This window comes from Rhineura floridana, chromosome 13 (genome assembly GCF_030035675.1).
Source record: "Rhineura floridana isolate rRhiFlo1 chromosome 13, rRhiFlo1.hap2, whole genome shotgun sequence".
NCBI classification, from domain to species: Eukaryota; Metazoa; Chordata; class Lepidosauria; order Squamata; family Rhineuridae; genus Rhineura; species Rhineura floridana.
The window spans coordinates 29,973,107-29,984,793 of record NC_084492.1 but is presented as its reverse complement, the minus strand read 5'-3'; positions in this window follow the sequence as shown (position 1 = coordinate 29,984,793).

Here is an 11,687-nt window from a genome sequence, read left to right as displayed (position 1 = left end):
ATGAAGCCCTTGGGAGACATCATCAGGACATTTGGTGTGAGGTGTCAGCAGTATCCTGATGATACCCAGCTGCATTTCTCTGTAACATTTGAATCAGGTGAGGTTGTGCAAGCCCTAGACCAGTGCCTGGACTCAGTGGTGGGCTGGATGAGGGCCAATAAACTGAGTCTGAATCCTAGCAAGACGGAGGCACTCTGGGTTGGTGGTTCCCAAGTTGGCATAATTAGTCAGTTGCCTGCTTTGGATGGTGTCGTACTCCCTCTGAAAGAGGAGGTTCATAGTCTGGGGGTACTCCTGGATCCATCTTTGTCACTAGAGGCCCAGGTGACCTCAGTGGTTAGGAGTGCCTTTCACCAGCTTCAGCTGATATGACAGTTGTGGCCATTTCTAGATCAGGATAGCCTGACCACTGTTGTCCAAGCAGTGATAACCTCCAGGATGGATTACTGTAATATGCTCTATGTGGGGCTGCCCTTGAGACTGGTCTGGAAGATGCAGCTGGTGCAAAATGCAGTGGTGTAACTGTTCATTGGGGCAGAGTATCACCAACATGTCACTCCACTGCTAGAACAATTGCACTGGATGCCCATTAGATGCTGGGCCAAGTTCAAAGTTCTGCTTTGTACAGCTTTGGACCAGGATACCTGAAAAACCGTCTTGTCCCTTATATACCCAGTCGATCATTGCGCTCTGCAGGTGAGGGCCTCCTGCAGATACCATCTTATCAGGAGGTCCATTCTGCACAACATAGGAGGCAGACCTTTAGTGTTGTGGCACCAACACTTTGGCATTTCATCCCCTTAAATGTCAGACAGGTGCCATGTCTGTTATCTACTGAAGACCTTCCTCTTTCAACAAGCCTTTTAAGTGGAGACCTTATCCCAGTCTGTGTCTGTGCTGGAATTGCTTTTTAAGGTGTTTTAAAAGCTCTTTTTAAAAGATGTTTTAAAAGATGTTTTGTTTTAATATATTTTAAAGTCTGTTGTTAAGATGTTTTAGATTGTTTTTGTTGTTTTTGTTTGCCCCTTTGGGCTCCTACTGGGGGGAAGGGTGGGATATAAATAAATAAATAAGTAAATGTACCAAAACTGATTGTTCTGTCCCTAGTAGAAACTAACCTACTGTGCAAAGGCAAAATTCACCTTCTTTGCTCTGCCCACTTTTGCCTCTGGCCTCACCCACCACTGCCATGTGGTCTCCAGAAGGTTGCCCGGAAAGGAATGTGACTCTCAGGCTGAAGGCCACATCCCTGCTGTCCTTAGGCTGCAGTCCTAAGCACACTTTCACCAGGGAGTAAGTCCCATTGAACTCAGTGTGACTTACTTTTGAGGAAACCAGTGTGCTGATAGCATTGCTGCCCATTTGCTTAACTTGGCAAAATTGTGTCTCACTTCCCAATTCAGATTGTAATCTCCTGCTAATGACAAATGTTGTCTGGAATACTGGCATTTTCTCCTCATGTGGCCAGAGCCCCGAGAGTGCAATCTGCAGGGACTCACAGCTAACAGCCACCTCATAAACTGCTGTTAAGGTTATTTCTCATAGCTATTTTCTCAACCGTCATGTTTTTGCATCATGCTTTTTTAAAAAAAAAAAAATCTGTCCTAAGTTTACTTTGGGGGATAAGACACACACAGCCTGTGAAATCTCAAATATGCCTTTAATCTGGGATTTGATTTCCAACCAATTTTATGCATAAGTTAGAGGAAAAGATGCCATTTCAAGTTGTGATTCTTCCTTGAAGATCCATTGCAGCTTTGATGCACAAATTAAATTGAGCTATAAGGGAGCAACTGTGTCTCAGGAGGGCCTGGCCAGGGGATATGGCAAGTAGGAAGAGGTAGAGGAAAAGGAGGAGATTCTAGTGGAAGTCACCACTCTCTTCAGACTTTCAAGAAGAAAAGCAGCATAAAGTATGGCAAACAAGATGATATCCTGAACCAACCAATATTCTGATCAGGTTTTTCAGAACAGAGCTTAAAGTAAGAGTTTAAAGTAAATAAAAATAGAAGAAGTTCCATTTCTGGACTGTGGTAGACAAAAATAAATGTTAAAATTTGTTTTCAGATTTTTCTACCCGCAGGTAGGGATGGGGAAGAAATTTGATTAAGTCTGCATTTAAAGCTGAATCTATCAAATTCGCACTTTCTGAAACATTATGAGAACCAAAACACAGCCATCCTTCAAAATGTGCACTTCTCTGAATTTTGTGATGCAGTTCTCCAGCCCAACAATGTTTCCAAAAATACATATATTGGGGAAAACTGTACATAAAAATGAACATATGAGTGAAAATAGCATACAAAACTACGTTATATTAGAGGAAATTGCTTACAAATATGTGTAAATCAGCCAAAACGGCATACAAAAATGTGTTTATTAGGAGAACTCAGCATTAAAACGCTGAAGAATTTTCATGAGGTTTCTTTTTTTAAAAAAAAAAAGGCATATGGCTGCAGAAATGTGGAGAACTGAATTTAAGATTGGTAAAATGAAAAATGGAGAGAACAGAAATTGGCTGGTCCTTACCTCATCAGTTTGACTGGTAGAGTGTTTCATCTCTGCTTATGAATCCCAGGGCCAACCAAAGACATTTTGCTAATCAGGCAAAAGATAAAATAGTGCTCCCACACCTCATTCAATGTATCAAACTCAACTGGACTAGCGGCCATATCTTTCTTCAACCCTGGAAGAAATATTTATTAATAGGCAAAAAAACCTTGCAGTTTCAGAATGTACCTATAGCCAACAGATATTTCTATCAAACTTTAAAAAGCAGGCAAATTGGGCAGCTATAGTGAATGCACCAGGGGAGCAGGAGATCTGACCTCCTCTCTTGAGATATTGTACTGCCCTACAAATTTGTAAAAATGCAGACACAATTTGGGTTGGTCTTTCACAGTCCAATCCTCTGAACATGTTAAACCACTGAACATGTTAAACCACTGGCACTGGAGCTTTGTCAGGGGAATAGGAGTCTCTTAACAATTCTCAACACCCTACACAAACTACACTTCCCATGATTCTTTGGGGGAAGCCATGATTGTCTAAAGTGAAATAAAGGTCTGGTGTGGGTGTGGCCCCCTGATTAGCCAAGCAGCTGTGAATCTGGCTTTTAGAACACTGACAGCTGGTTCTTACTGAGCATGCCCGGGCTTATCATTGAGTTTAATGTTAAATTCTTTAAATTAATTAAAAATCAGCTAGACATTTTTTTTAACTCTTAAACTGCAAAAGATGAAGTTCAGGGTATGAGGCAAGGTCAGTAATAGGATTACAGATACTCTGTGAAGATGGCTGATTTTTAATTAGTTTCAACGAATTATGAGACCAGTGACAGAAAAAAATCCAAAAGGGGTCTGGTTTTTTCCTCTCTCTCTTTTTACACTTTGAACTCTCAGTTCTCTCTGAATGTTTTGTGCATTGCCATGAAAACTTAGAGGGCTGTTAACCAAGCATTTCTGACTTGGGGACTATAAGGTTTGTAAGGCTTTGTTTTGAAATGATCTTATGGGAAGCAACAGAATGGCATGGTGGTATTTTCAATTTAAAACTGCGGAATGTGAAAAAACCATGCTGGTTATACTATACAGACACTCTTGTGGCTGTATAATCCAGAGGGTTTGGTCACTGCTGGCCCCACTACAGTACCTCAGCATCCACTGCCTGAGGCAGCTGCCTCACTCTGCCTGATGGTAGGGGCCAGCACTAAGGAACCCTTGCACATTCCACAGGATTCTGGAACATTTTATATGTATGCACACTCCAACTCATACTCAGAGCAGTTCCATGTGAACTGAGCCTTGTAGTCAACTAAGTCACGCTCAGAGTAAACCCACTGAAATTAGTAGAGCTAATGTCCGCAAATGACCATTAATTAATTAATTAATTAGCCATTTTTCTTCCATCACGAAACTCGAGGTGGCATAGATGCAATCTGGCCAGACCCAGACCGGCTTAGCTTCATCAGGATGGGTGGATTTTGTGCCCTCAGACCATGTGCTGGGACCAATAGGCTTAAATCTGCTGGATTATGGGCTGTGGCTAAGAACGCATTGCCTTTATGCCAGGCACCTTCTTGATGATATCTTCTGTTCTACTTCTCCAAACATATCTTTTAAAACATATGTTGCGATTATATTTTTACTCTAAAATAACGGAAAGCATTTGTGTGTGAATAATTGACTGAGGGTGCCATCCTAACTATGCTCAGTAGAGAGCGAGATGCAGTAAAGCTCAGTGTGATCTATTTCACCGTAAACACTCCTTGGATTGCAAAGTAACAATAGCAGATTTTAAAATGTAGATTTTTAAAGCATTTATTAACCTGGAGGTGTCCCTTGAGAAGTGGCGTTTTAGCACTGAAGGCTGTGTTATAAATAATCTATGTGCTTCTCTTGATTCAAACAATGCATTTAAGATGACCCCCCCCTCCCCACAGCCGTTAACAAATGATTTCTCTCTGTTATTTAGTCAAGGGAAACTTAGCTTTATTAAATATCCTCGCTTAACTATCCTATCCTGTTGACTGTAGGATTGATTTTAATAGAAGAACAGATTGATCCATTGGCTAAAAGCATGACGATCAATTGACGGGTAAAGCTCCTTAATCAGTGGATGGTCCTATCTAGGAGGAATATCACGGTTTCTGCATAATCAATATTACAAAGTAATAATCATGCTGGCCAAATTAATGAAGGGGGGGCACAGAAAGAAAAGGAGTTTTGCATTTGCAAACTTAATTGGAACACCTGAAGAGGCAGTCTGGAGCCTACAAAAGCTTTGGCTGCATTCAAATTAGTCTCAAGGTCTTGCCTTACACAGATAAACAGTTTTTTGTGTGTGTGTGACTTGGAGAATACCAAACTGAGCTATCAAGGATGGAACCTGCAACAAGAGAAAGATGATTTTCTACCCCCTGAAGTGGGACTTTGCATTTTGAAGATCACTCCCCCCCCCAGCCACAAAGTCATGGCATAATTTGGCTTCAATTGACTCTCTTAGGTAGAACATTACCCAAAATTATCCTCTGGCTTTGCTAACATGTAGACTGTTGTTTGTCTGTGTGTGTGCATGCGCATGTGCGCTCTCTCCCTAACCAGCCCCCCATGTATGAGGCAGATCTGAGAAACAGCCAGTCTCTCTCTCTCTCTCTCTCTCTCTCTCTCTCTCTCTCTGTGTGTGTGTGTGTGTGTGTGTGTCTGTGTGTTTCAAAAATGGGGACTGGCCATTGCTTCATTGCCCCAGAGCTGTAGGTGTGTAGCCTGATACTTGTAACATCTAGCAGAAACTGGGGGCACTTCCAGATAGCTTTTTTAATTGAGTATTCATCCTGACTTGTTTGCAGGGGGATTAGACAATGTTGGCTATTTAATAAGGATTCACTCTGATTTGTTTGCAGAGAGAGGCTGGACCACAAAGCAAGCGCCATTTCACACTTGCCACTACATTCCTCCACTTTCCGTACTGCAAAAAGTCCAGTCTTTGAGGGGGGAACAGATTCGTTGTGCATGACCACCCAATCAGCTTTAACTGCAGCCTGAATTTGTCAGTATGGGATTAAATCCCGCCTGAAAATAGCTACATACTAGAAGTGCCCTTATTCAGGCCCCATCTGCACTATAGATTTCAATCAGTATTAGAGAACTTTCAACAGTCATGGTTTTCCCCAAGGAATCCTGGGATCGGTAGTTTATAAAGGGTGCTGAAAGTTGTTAGCAGACACACACACTATTCCCCTCACAGAGGTACAATTCCAAGACTTCCCTGGGAAGGAATGGTTCTTATAAAACATCCTGAGAATTGTAGCTCTGTGAGGATCAGGTGTCTCCTAACCATTCTCAGCATTGCTAACAAACAGTTCCCAGGATTCTTTGGGGGAAGCCTGACTGTTGAAAGTGCTATAATACTGCTTGAAATGTATGGTGTAGATGGGGCTCAGTCTGCAAACTGAGGCTCAGAACTGAGTCTGAAAGCTGATCTTATGATTTCAACATCCAGCCTAATTTTTATGCCTTTTCCCCTCTTCCCATGCTTCGAGTAACATCTTGCCTGATGAAGAGTTTTGGAGAACCTAAAAGCTTGCTGACTGTTTTGTCATGTTTTGGTTGCTCCTAATAAAAGAATTCTCCAACTATGGATTTTTGAGAGTTTCCCCCCTCTCTCTTTATGGGCTAGCACAACTACCTCTGCTTTGTGTAGTTCAGGAAACATTTGTCAGGGGGAGTGGAGAGGCTATGCTTTCTAAGTCAGCCTTGCTGGATTAGATCAAAGTTGCATTTAGTTTAGTGTCCTGCCAGATGGAAGCTCCAGGAAGGTAACCAACAGCCTGACTTCTCCCCAACATCTGGAATTCAGGGAAACAGAATATCATGAGCAGAGAAATCCACACGCAATAGTCCGTTCCCAGCTCCATTTTGCAGAGGAGAAGTCATAACAAATCTGCCCTGGCAAAAAGGACAATACAGCAACATGGGTAACCTGACCTCTTTTACTAGAGCAACTTAGGCTAGTGTGAAGACTTCAGAGATTCTCAGGACTCATCATTGGGAGGGAAGGTCTCTTCAGATGATGGTGACATTGTTGACACTGGGCCTGTGTCCCCAGAACTCTTGATGGAGCTGTTAGCGCCCATTATCTCAATGGATGCCACTGCACGGTCAACACCTGGTGATGGTGGTTTGAAATGCAAATGAGATGGCACCAAATGAGATGAATCCAAAGGATGCTGCATCTAGTTTGGGGGAGGGGGGCTTTAGAAATCTCCCCCATGTCACAGGGGAAACCTCTTTTGGCGATAAGAGAAGCTGTGGCAGCAGTTTGTGATATGGCATACAGTCCAGTTGATTCAAGAAAGACGGGGGGTCTTCTTTTTCTATAATACTACTGGGCTACCACAAGCCCTTAGATCAAGCAAAGGTCCATGGCGCTGTGCAGACTTACTTGAGAGAAAGCCCCATTGAAATGAGTGGGACTCAAGTCTGAGTAAGCATGTACAGAATCAGGAGGCAAGTAAACCTTTGGATCCTGGCTATGCCTGTAATTGAAATCCCCCTGGAAAGCAATGAGATGGAATTTAGTTGTGGCATCCACTTTCACAAGTTGTCCCCATCTGAATGCATACTTGGGTTGTTATAACGGAAACATAAGGCATACTTGGGTTGTTATAACGGAAACATAAGGAGTCCAAGTCCTTTTACTCCTTTTTAAAGCATCTTGTAGAGCCCCTAAGCCTTTTCCTTCCTCCCCGGTCAATGTGCTTGGTCCACATTGGGTACTTCTTGAAATTGACCAGGTCCTTCAGTAGTATTTTTCATCCCCTCTCAAACAAGCATACTTAATGTAATAAAACAGCCCGAAGAGCAAATTAAGGAGGATGTGTACAAGAGTCTGATTGATTGGGGCTGATCTGATTTTTTTCTCCCTACCTCTGAAGCTTGGACGTGATAGCTGTAAATCTCCAGATGATCAGTTTTGCAACCAAAATCTGGGGCAGCTAAGGTGTAAAAAATATCCACTAAGACAAGCAAACAACAAAAGCAAACAAACCCAGCAAAGGAAGCGGGGAGGCAATTAAGTAAAATACCTTCACTGCTTATGCCACTGGTCAATTTCACCTTTTTTGGGAAGGAGTTATCCCATCCTTCACTTGGCTGCTCCTCTCCTCTCCTGGTCCCCCCCCCTCTTTTCAACTGGCATTGCTTATGATTCAATTATAAGGCTAAAAGCTGAGCAGGCTGAGCAATGATCAATTATTAGTTGTCAGTAGTAATGGCGAAGCCTTCGATTTTGGCCCACGCGTTCTGCAGAATGATCATTAGAAAATAAATCAAAAAGGAAAAAAGAAAAAAGAAAAGCGGGAGGGGTGCGGGTTGGGTGTGCAGCCCGCTTAAAATAAGGTGGACTAATTTTCCCTCCCCCTTTTCAAACTGGGGGGGAGGATGAATCGTTTGATCACAGGCTATTGATAGGGAAGCAACCATTTCAAGAACCACCTTCGTTGCTGTCCCTGGATAGTGACGGAACAAACTCAAGCGTCTCTCTTAGAAGTTTGATGTATATCTTTGAAAGCACTAGCGCTTTTAAAATTATTATTTCTTCATCTGTCTATCTCAGGAGTCTCTTATCAAGCCAAGATATGGAGACTAAAATAGGTCTGTTCGGGTAAGGGTTTGGGAGGTTACATTCAGTACCGCAAAACAATAATTTTGTCTTGCATCCCCCCCAACCCCCCCCCAGAGTTTTGTTTTAAGAAAAAGCTGGGAGATTGTTATATGAAGATTTTGCACATTTTTTTTGGGGGGGGGAGGGAGGATTTCTCTTTCGGGCCAGAACTCATTACATGTATTTTTTTCAAGCGCTAACACAACCGAGCAAAACTATAAACCCTAATATATGGAGCTCTGAAATGCAAAAAATGACGCAACGAGAAATTATGCCTGACAATTCCTCCGGTGTTTTCTAGATGCATCAACAGAGTGACTTATATAAATAAATGTGCAGGGTCCTTCTGTTAACTCTTTCCGTTCTAGCGTCATCGCGAGCTAACCTGATGATTTGGGAAATTTGTGCTCGACTGTTTTATGGGAGAGGCGGCTGTATAAATGTTTAAATGTAAAAAATAATGTACAGTGGTGGGTTTTTTTAAGAAAAGGGGACATTTTCATTTGTAATAATAATAATAATAATAATAATAATAATAATAATAATAATAAAGCAACAACAACTTTTTAAATATTTTTAACTCAGCCGGCCTTCCCCAAAAGGAGCAGGAGGAGTGTTTTGAAACTTACAGAGGAGTGTCTTTTATCCCAAGGATAGCCACCGCGGCCGAATTTGCAAGACTTCGGTGGGGGGAAAAGAAAGGGGGAGGAAATAGCCTTCGAAAAATCAATTGGCTTTTCTCTGTCTGAGTAGCGATGCCTTCATTATTAAACTCCGCGCGGGCTCTGTGGCTTTTTAACCCCTGAGCGGTAAAGGTTGTTATGTCTGATCCTGAATCTTAATAACAATAATCCAGAGCAAAGGTGCGTTGCCTCGCGTCTCTCACCCGAATGAACTGCAAATTTTACCACCACCACCACCACCACCATCACCACCCTGTGTTTACTGCCTCCTTCCAATACGCCCTCTGCGCGATCGATGGCTGTCTCCTCACCCAGGTTTGATTTGCATTGAAAAGTGTTCCCTCCCTCTCACACACAGACACTTAAGGGGAAAAAAATCTTAAGGGCGAGGGATGAATCTACACCGGGGAAAAAATATCTTGCATTTTGTCATGGGGGGGGACAGATCGCGGCCTTTACGTGTGTAAACACTTCAAACTTCAGTTCCAAGCAGTGACGTTTAATTGAATGATTGCTAGCAGAAGACAATAAAGAGTGATTCTTCTTTGCTCTTGAAAACAGCACACACAACCCTTCGCCCCTCCTCCCTCTACGCACCCTAGGGAAAGTGAAAGGAACACAAATAATAGATCAGCGTCCTAAGCGCGTTTACTCAGAAGTAAATCGCGCGGAATTCCATAGGGCTTTCTCCCAAGTTATGTACGCACAGGATTTTCAGCCTTAAATTAAGAGCCACGCAGTTTCCTCCCTCTTTCTTTCTACTGGGAAAGGAAACAAACAACCAAAAAATCGCCAACTTTCTCCAGTTGCTTATTTTCCACTGTTTTCTGCCCCCTTGTTATTTTAAATGAGAGTTTGTGTGTTTAGATTTTTAAAATTATTTTATTTGAAATGGTCTGTAAGCCCTGGCTGGATTTTAAGCGTCTTCGAAGCCTGTTATATACACACATACACGCACGTGTATTCACACACACACACACACACACACACACCTGTAATACCAGATCTCGGGAAAAATTCGTGCCATGTCAAAAATAAATACCCTTTGGGAAAGAACTTTCGAGGAGGAGGGAAGCAGCAAGGAAGGAAAAGTGAGCTAATTAACAAACAAAAACCTAATGAGCATGTAAATACGAATTAATTTTCAGCGTGCCAGTAGACTACAAGGACTTGGAAAGGGCTTAAGGGCTTGACCAAAGCTATTTCCGAATTGTGAAAGCTTACCAACCTGGTGGTGTGTAAATAGGTACTGTCTGCTTCGAGAGTGTTATGTCTGGGATCATACAGAGAACATTAGTGTGTAAGTTTCCCCGTCGGTTGAAATTGACAAGACAGAGAGACGCACGGGAGGACAGGGAAGGTAGCTGATGCCCGACCCTAAGTATATTCATCTCTGCCGAAGGATGTCTTTAAATATTCAGTGCAAAATAATGACATCCGAAACCCGCGTTATTATCTTCATTTTTCAACATCTTCCCAAACGGATGGCTCCGTTTGTCTTTTGATCAAACTCTTACTGTACCAAAAAAACTGCGGGGGGGGGGGAAGAGAAGCACACACAATCAAGAGAGATCCTACGGTGAAAGAGAGACGGGGGGGCACCATCCAACTCTTATCCAATGACCAGCATGCCTTATCTGGAAGGTTTTGCAGTGCGCTTCGTCTCCACCCACTTTGCAAACGCTGTAGAATTGAGTTTTTAATCTAAAACGAAGCGATGAGGGTTAGGCTGGAGGGAATGGGCCAGGATTTCACAGCGGAGGAGGGCAATCTCTCTCTTTACCGGCTCATTTAAAATTGTAATGAGTTGTATCTGATCAAGCGTCTGCTTTTACAGAGAGTTTGTTAATATTGATACCAAGGGGAAAAGAGTCGTTTCAATCACAGGGTAAATAAGCCAGAGGAGAGGGTGGGAGGAGGAGGAGGAAGGTAGTAAGGCGGAGTTGTTGGATGGGTGAAGAATTAAGCCTGGGAAAGAGGAGCGAGCCGTTCCGAAGGTTTTCAGATCAGGATCTCAAGTACAACTTGTGGCTAGGGCGCAAGTTTAGACCGGATCAAATCTACACTTTTTTTCTCCCGGCTTTAAACAAGAGAGGAAAAAACGGGCATTGTGTGCGGGGATGAGGGGGGAAGGAAAGGCGAGAGGCTCTCCCGATGAGAAACCTTTCGCCCTCCTGGCGTCCTCATGCCGCGAGCGCTGTCCCCAACTTTTGGGACTCGACTCTTTGGAGCTTTGTCTGGTTCTGTGTGGGAACCGGGGCTTTGGCGGTTGTGGTTGTTGAGAGGAGGAGGTCCTCGGTGTGGCCAGTCTCCCCATGCTTTGGGGTTGTAAGAGTGGGAATGAACCGAGAGAGAGGTAGAGAAGGATTGCGGATACGCGTGGGAGAGGGAAATCCAAGGCTCGGCCGTCTGTCGTAGCCCGATACGTACACCAATGCGTAACTCGGGAGGCAGTTTAGACCAAAGCGGATTCGCAAGGCTAGAAGTGGAGTTTGCAAAAGGAAGCCCAGAACGGTACGGATATTTTTAACCGCAGAATCACTTTTCCGCGTACAAACAGTGCCCGCTTGCATCTGTGCGAGCTCTGCATGTTATGACCCACTACAGATAAGGAGGAAATTCATTTTGCGAGGTCCCCTCCCCGCGCCTAAAAAAAAAAAGTCCTGCAAAGTTATCCGTTAATTCGAATCGCAGGAATGCTGTTACGCGACCCACCACCATCCCGACTCATTTCCGGAGGAGGTTCCTGGCAAACGCGAGGCGTAGGGGCAAAGGCTGTTTGAAGTTAAGCGCTTTGCGGATCGTCACGGTTTTGTGTCCCCCCCCTTCATCTTCTTCTAG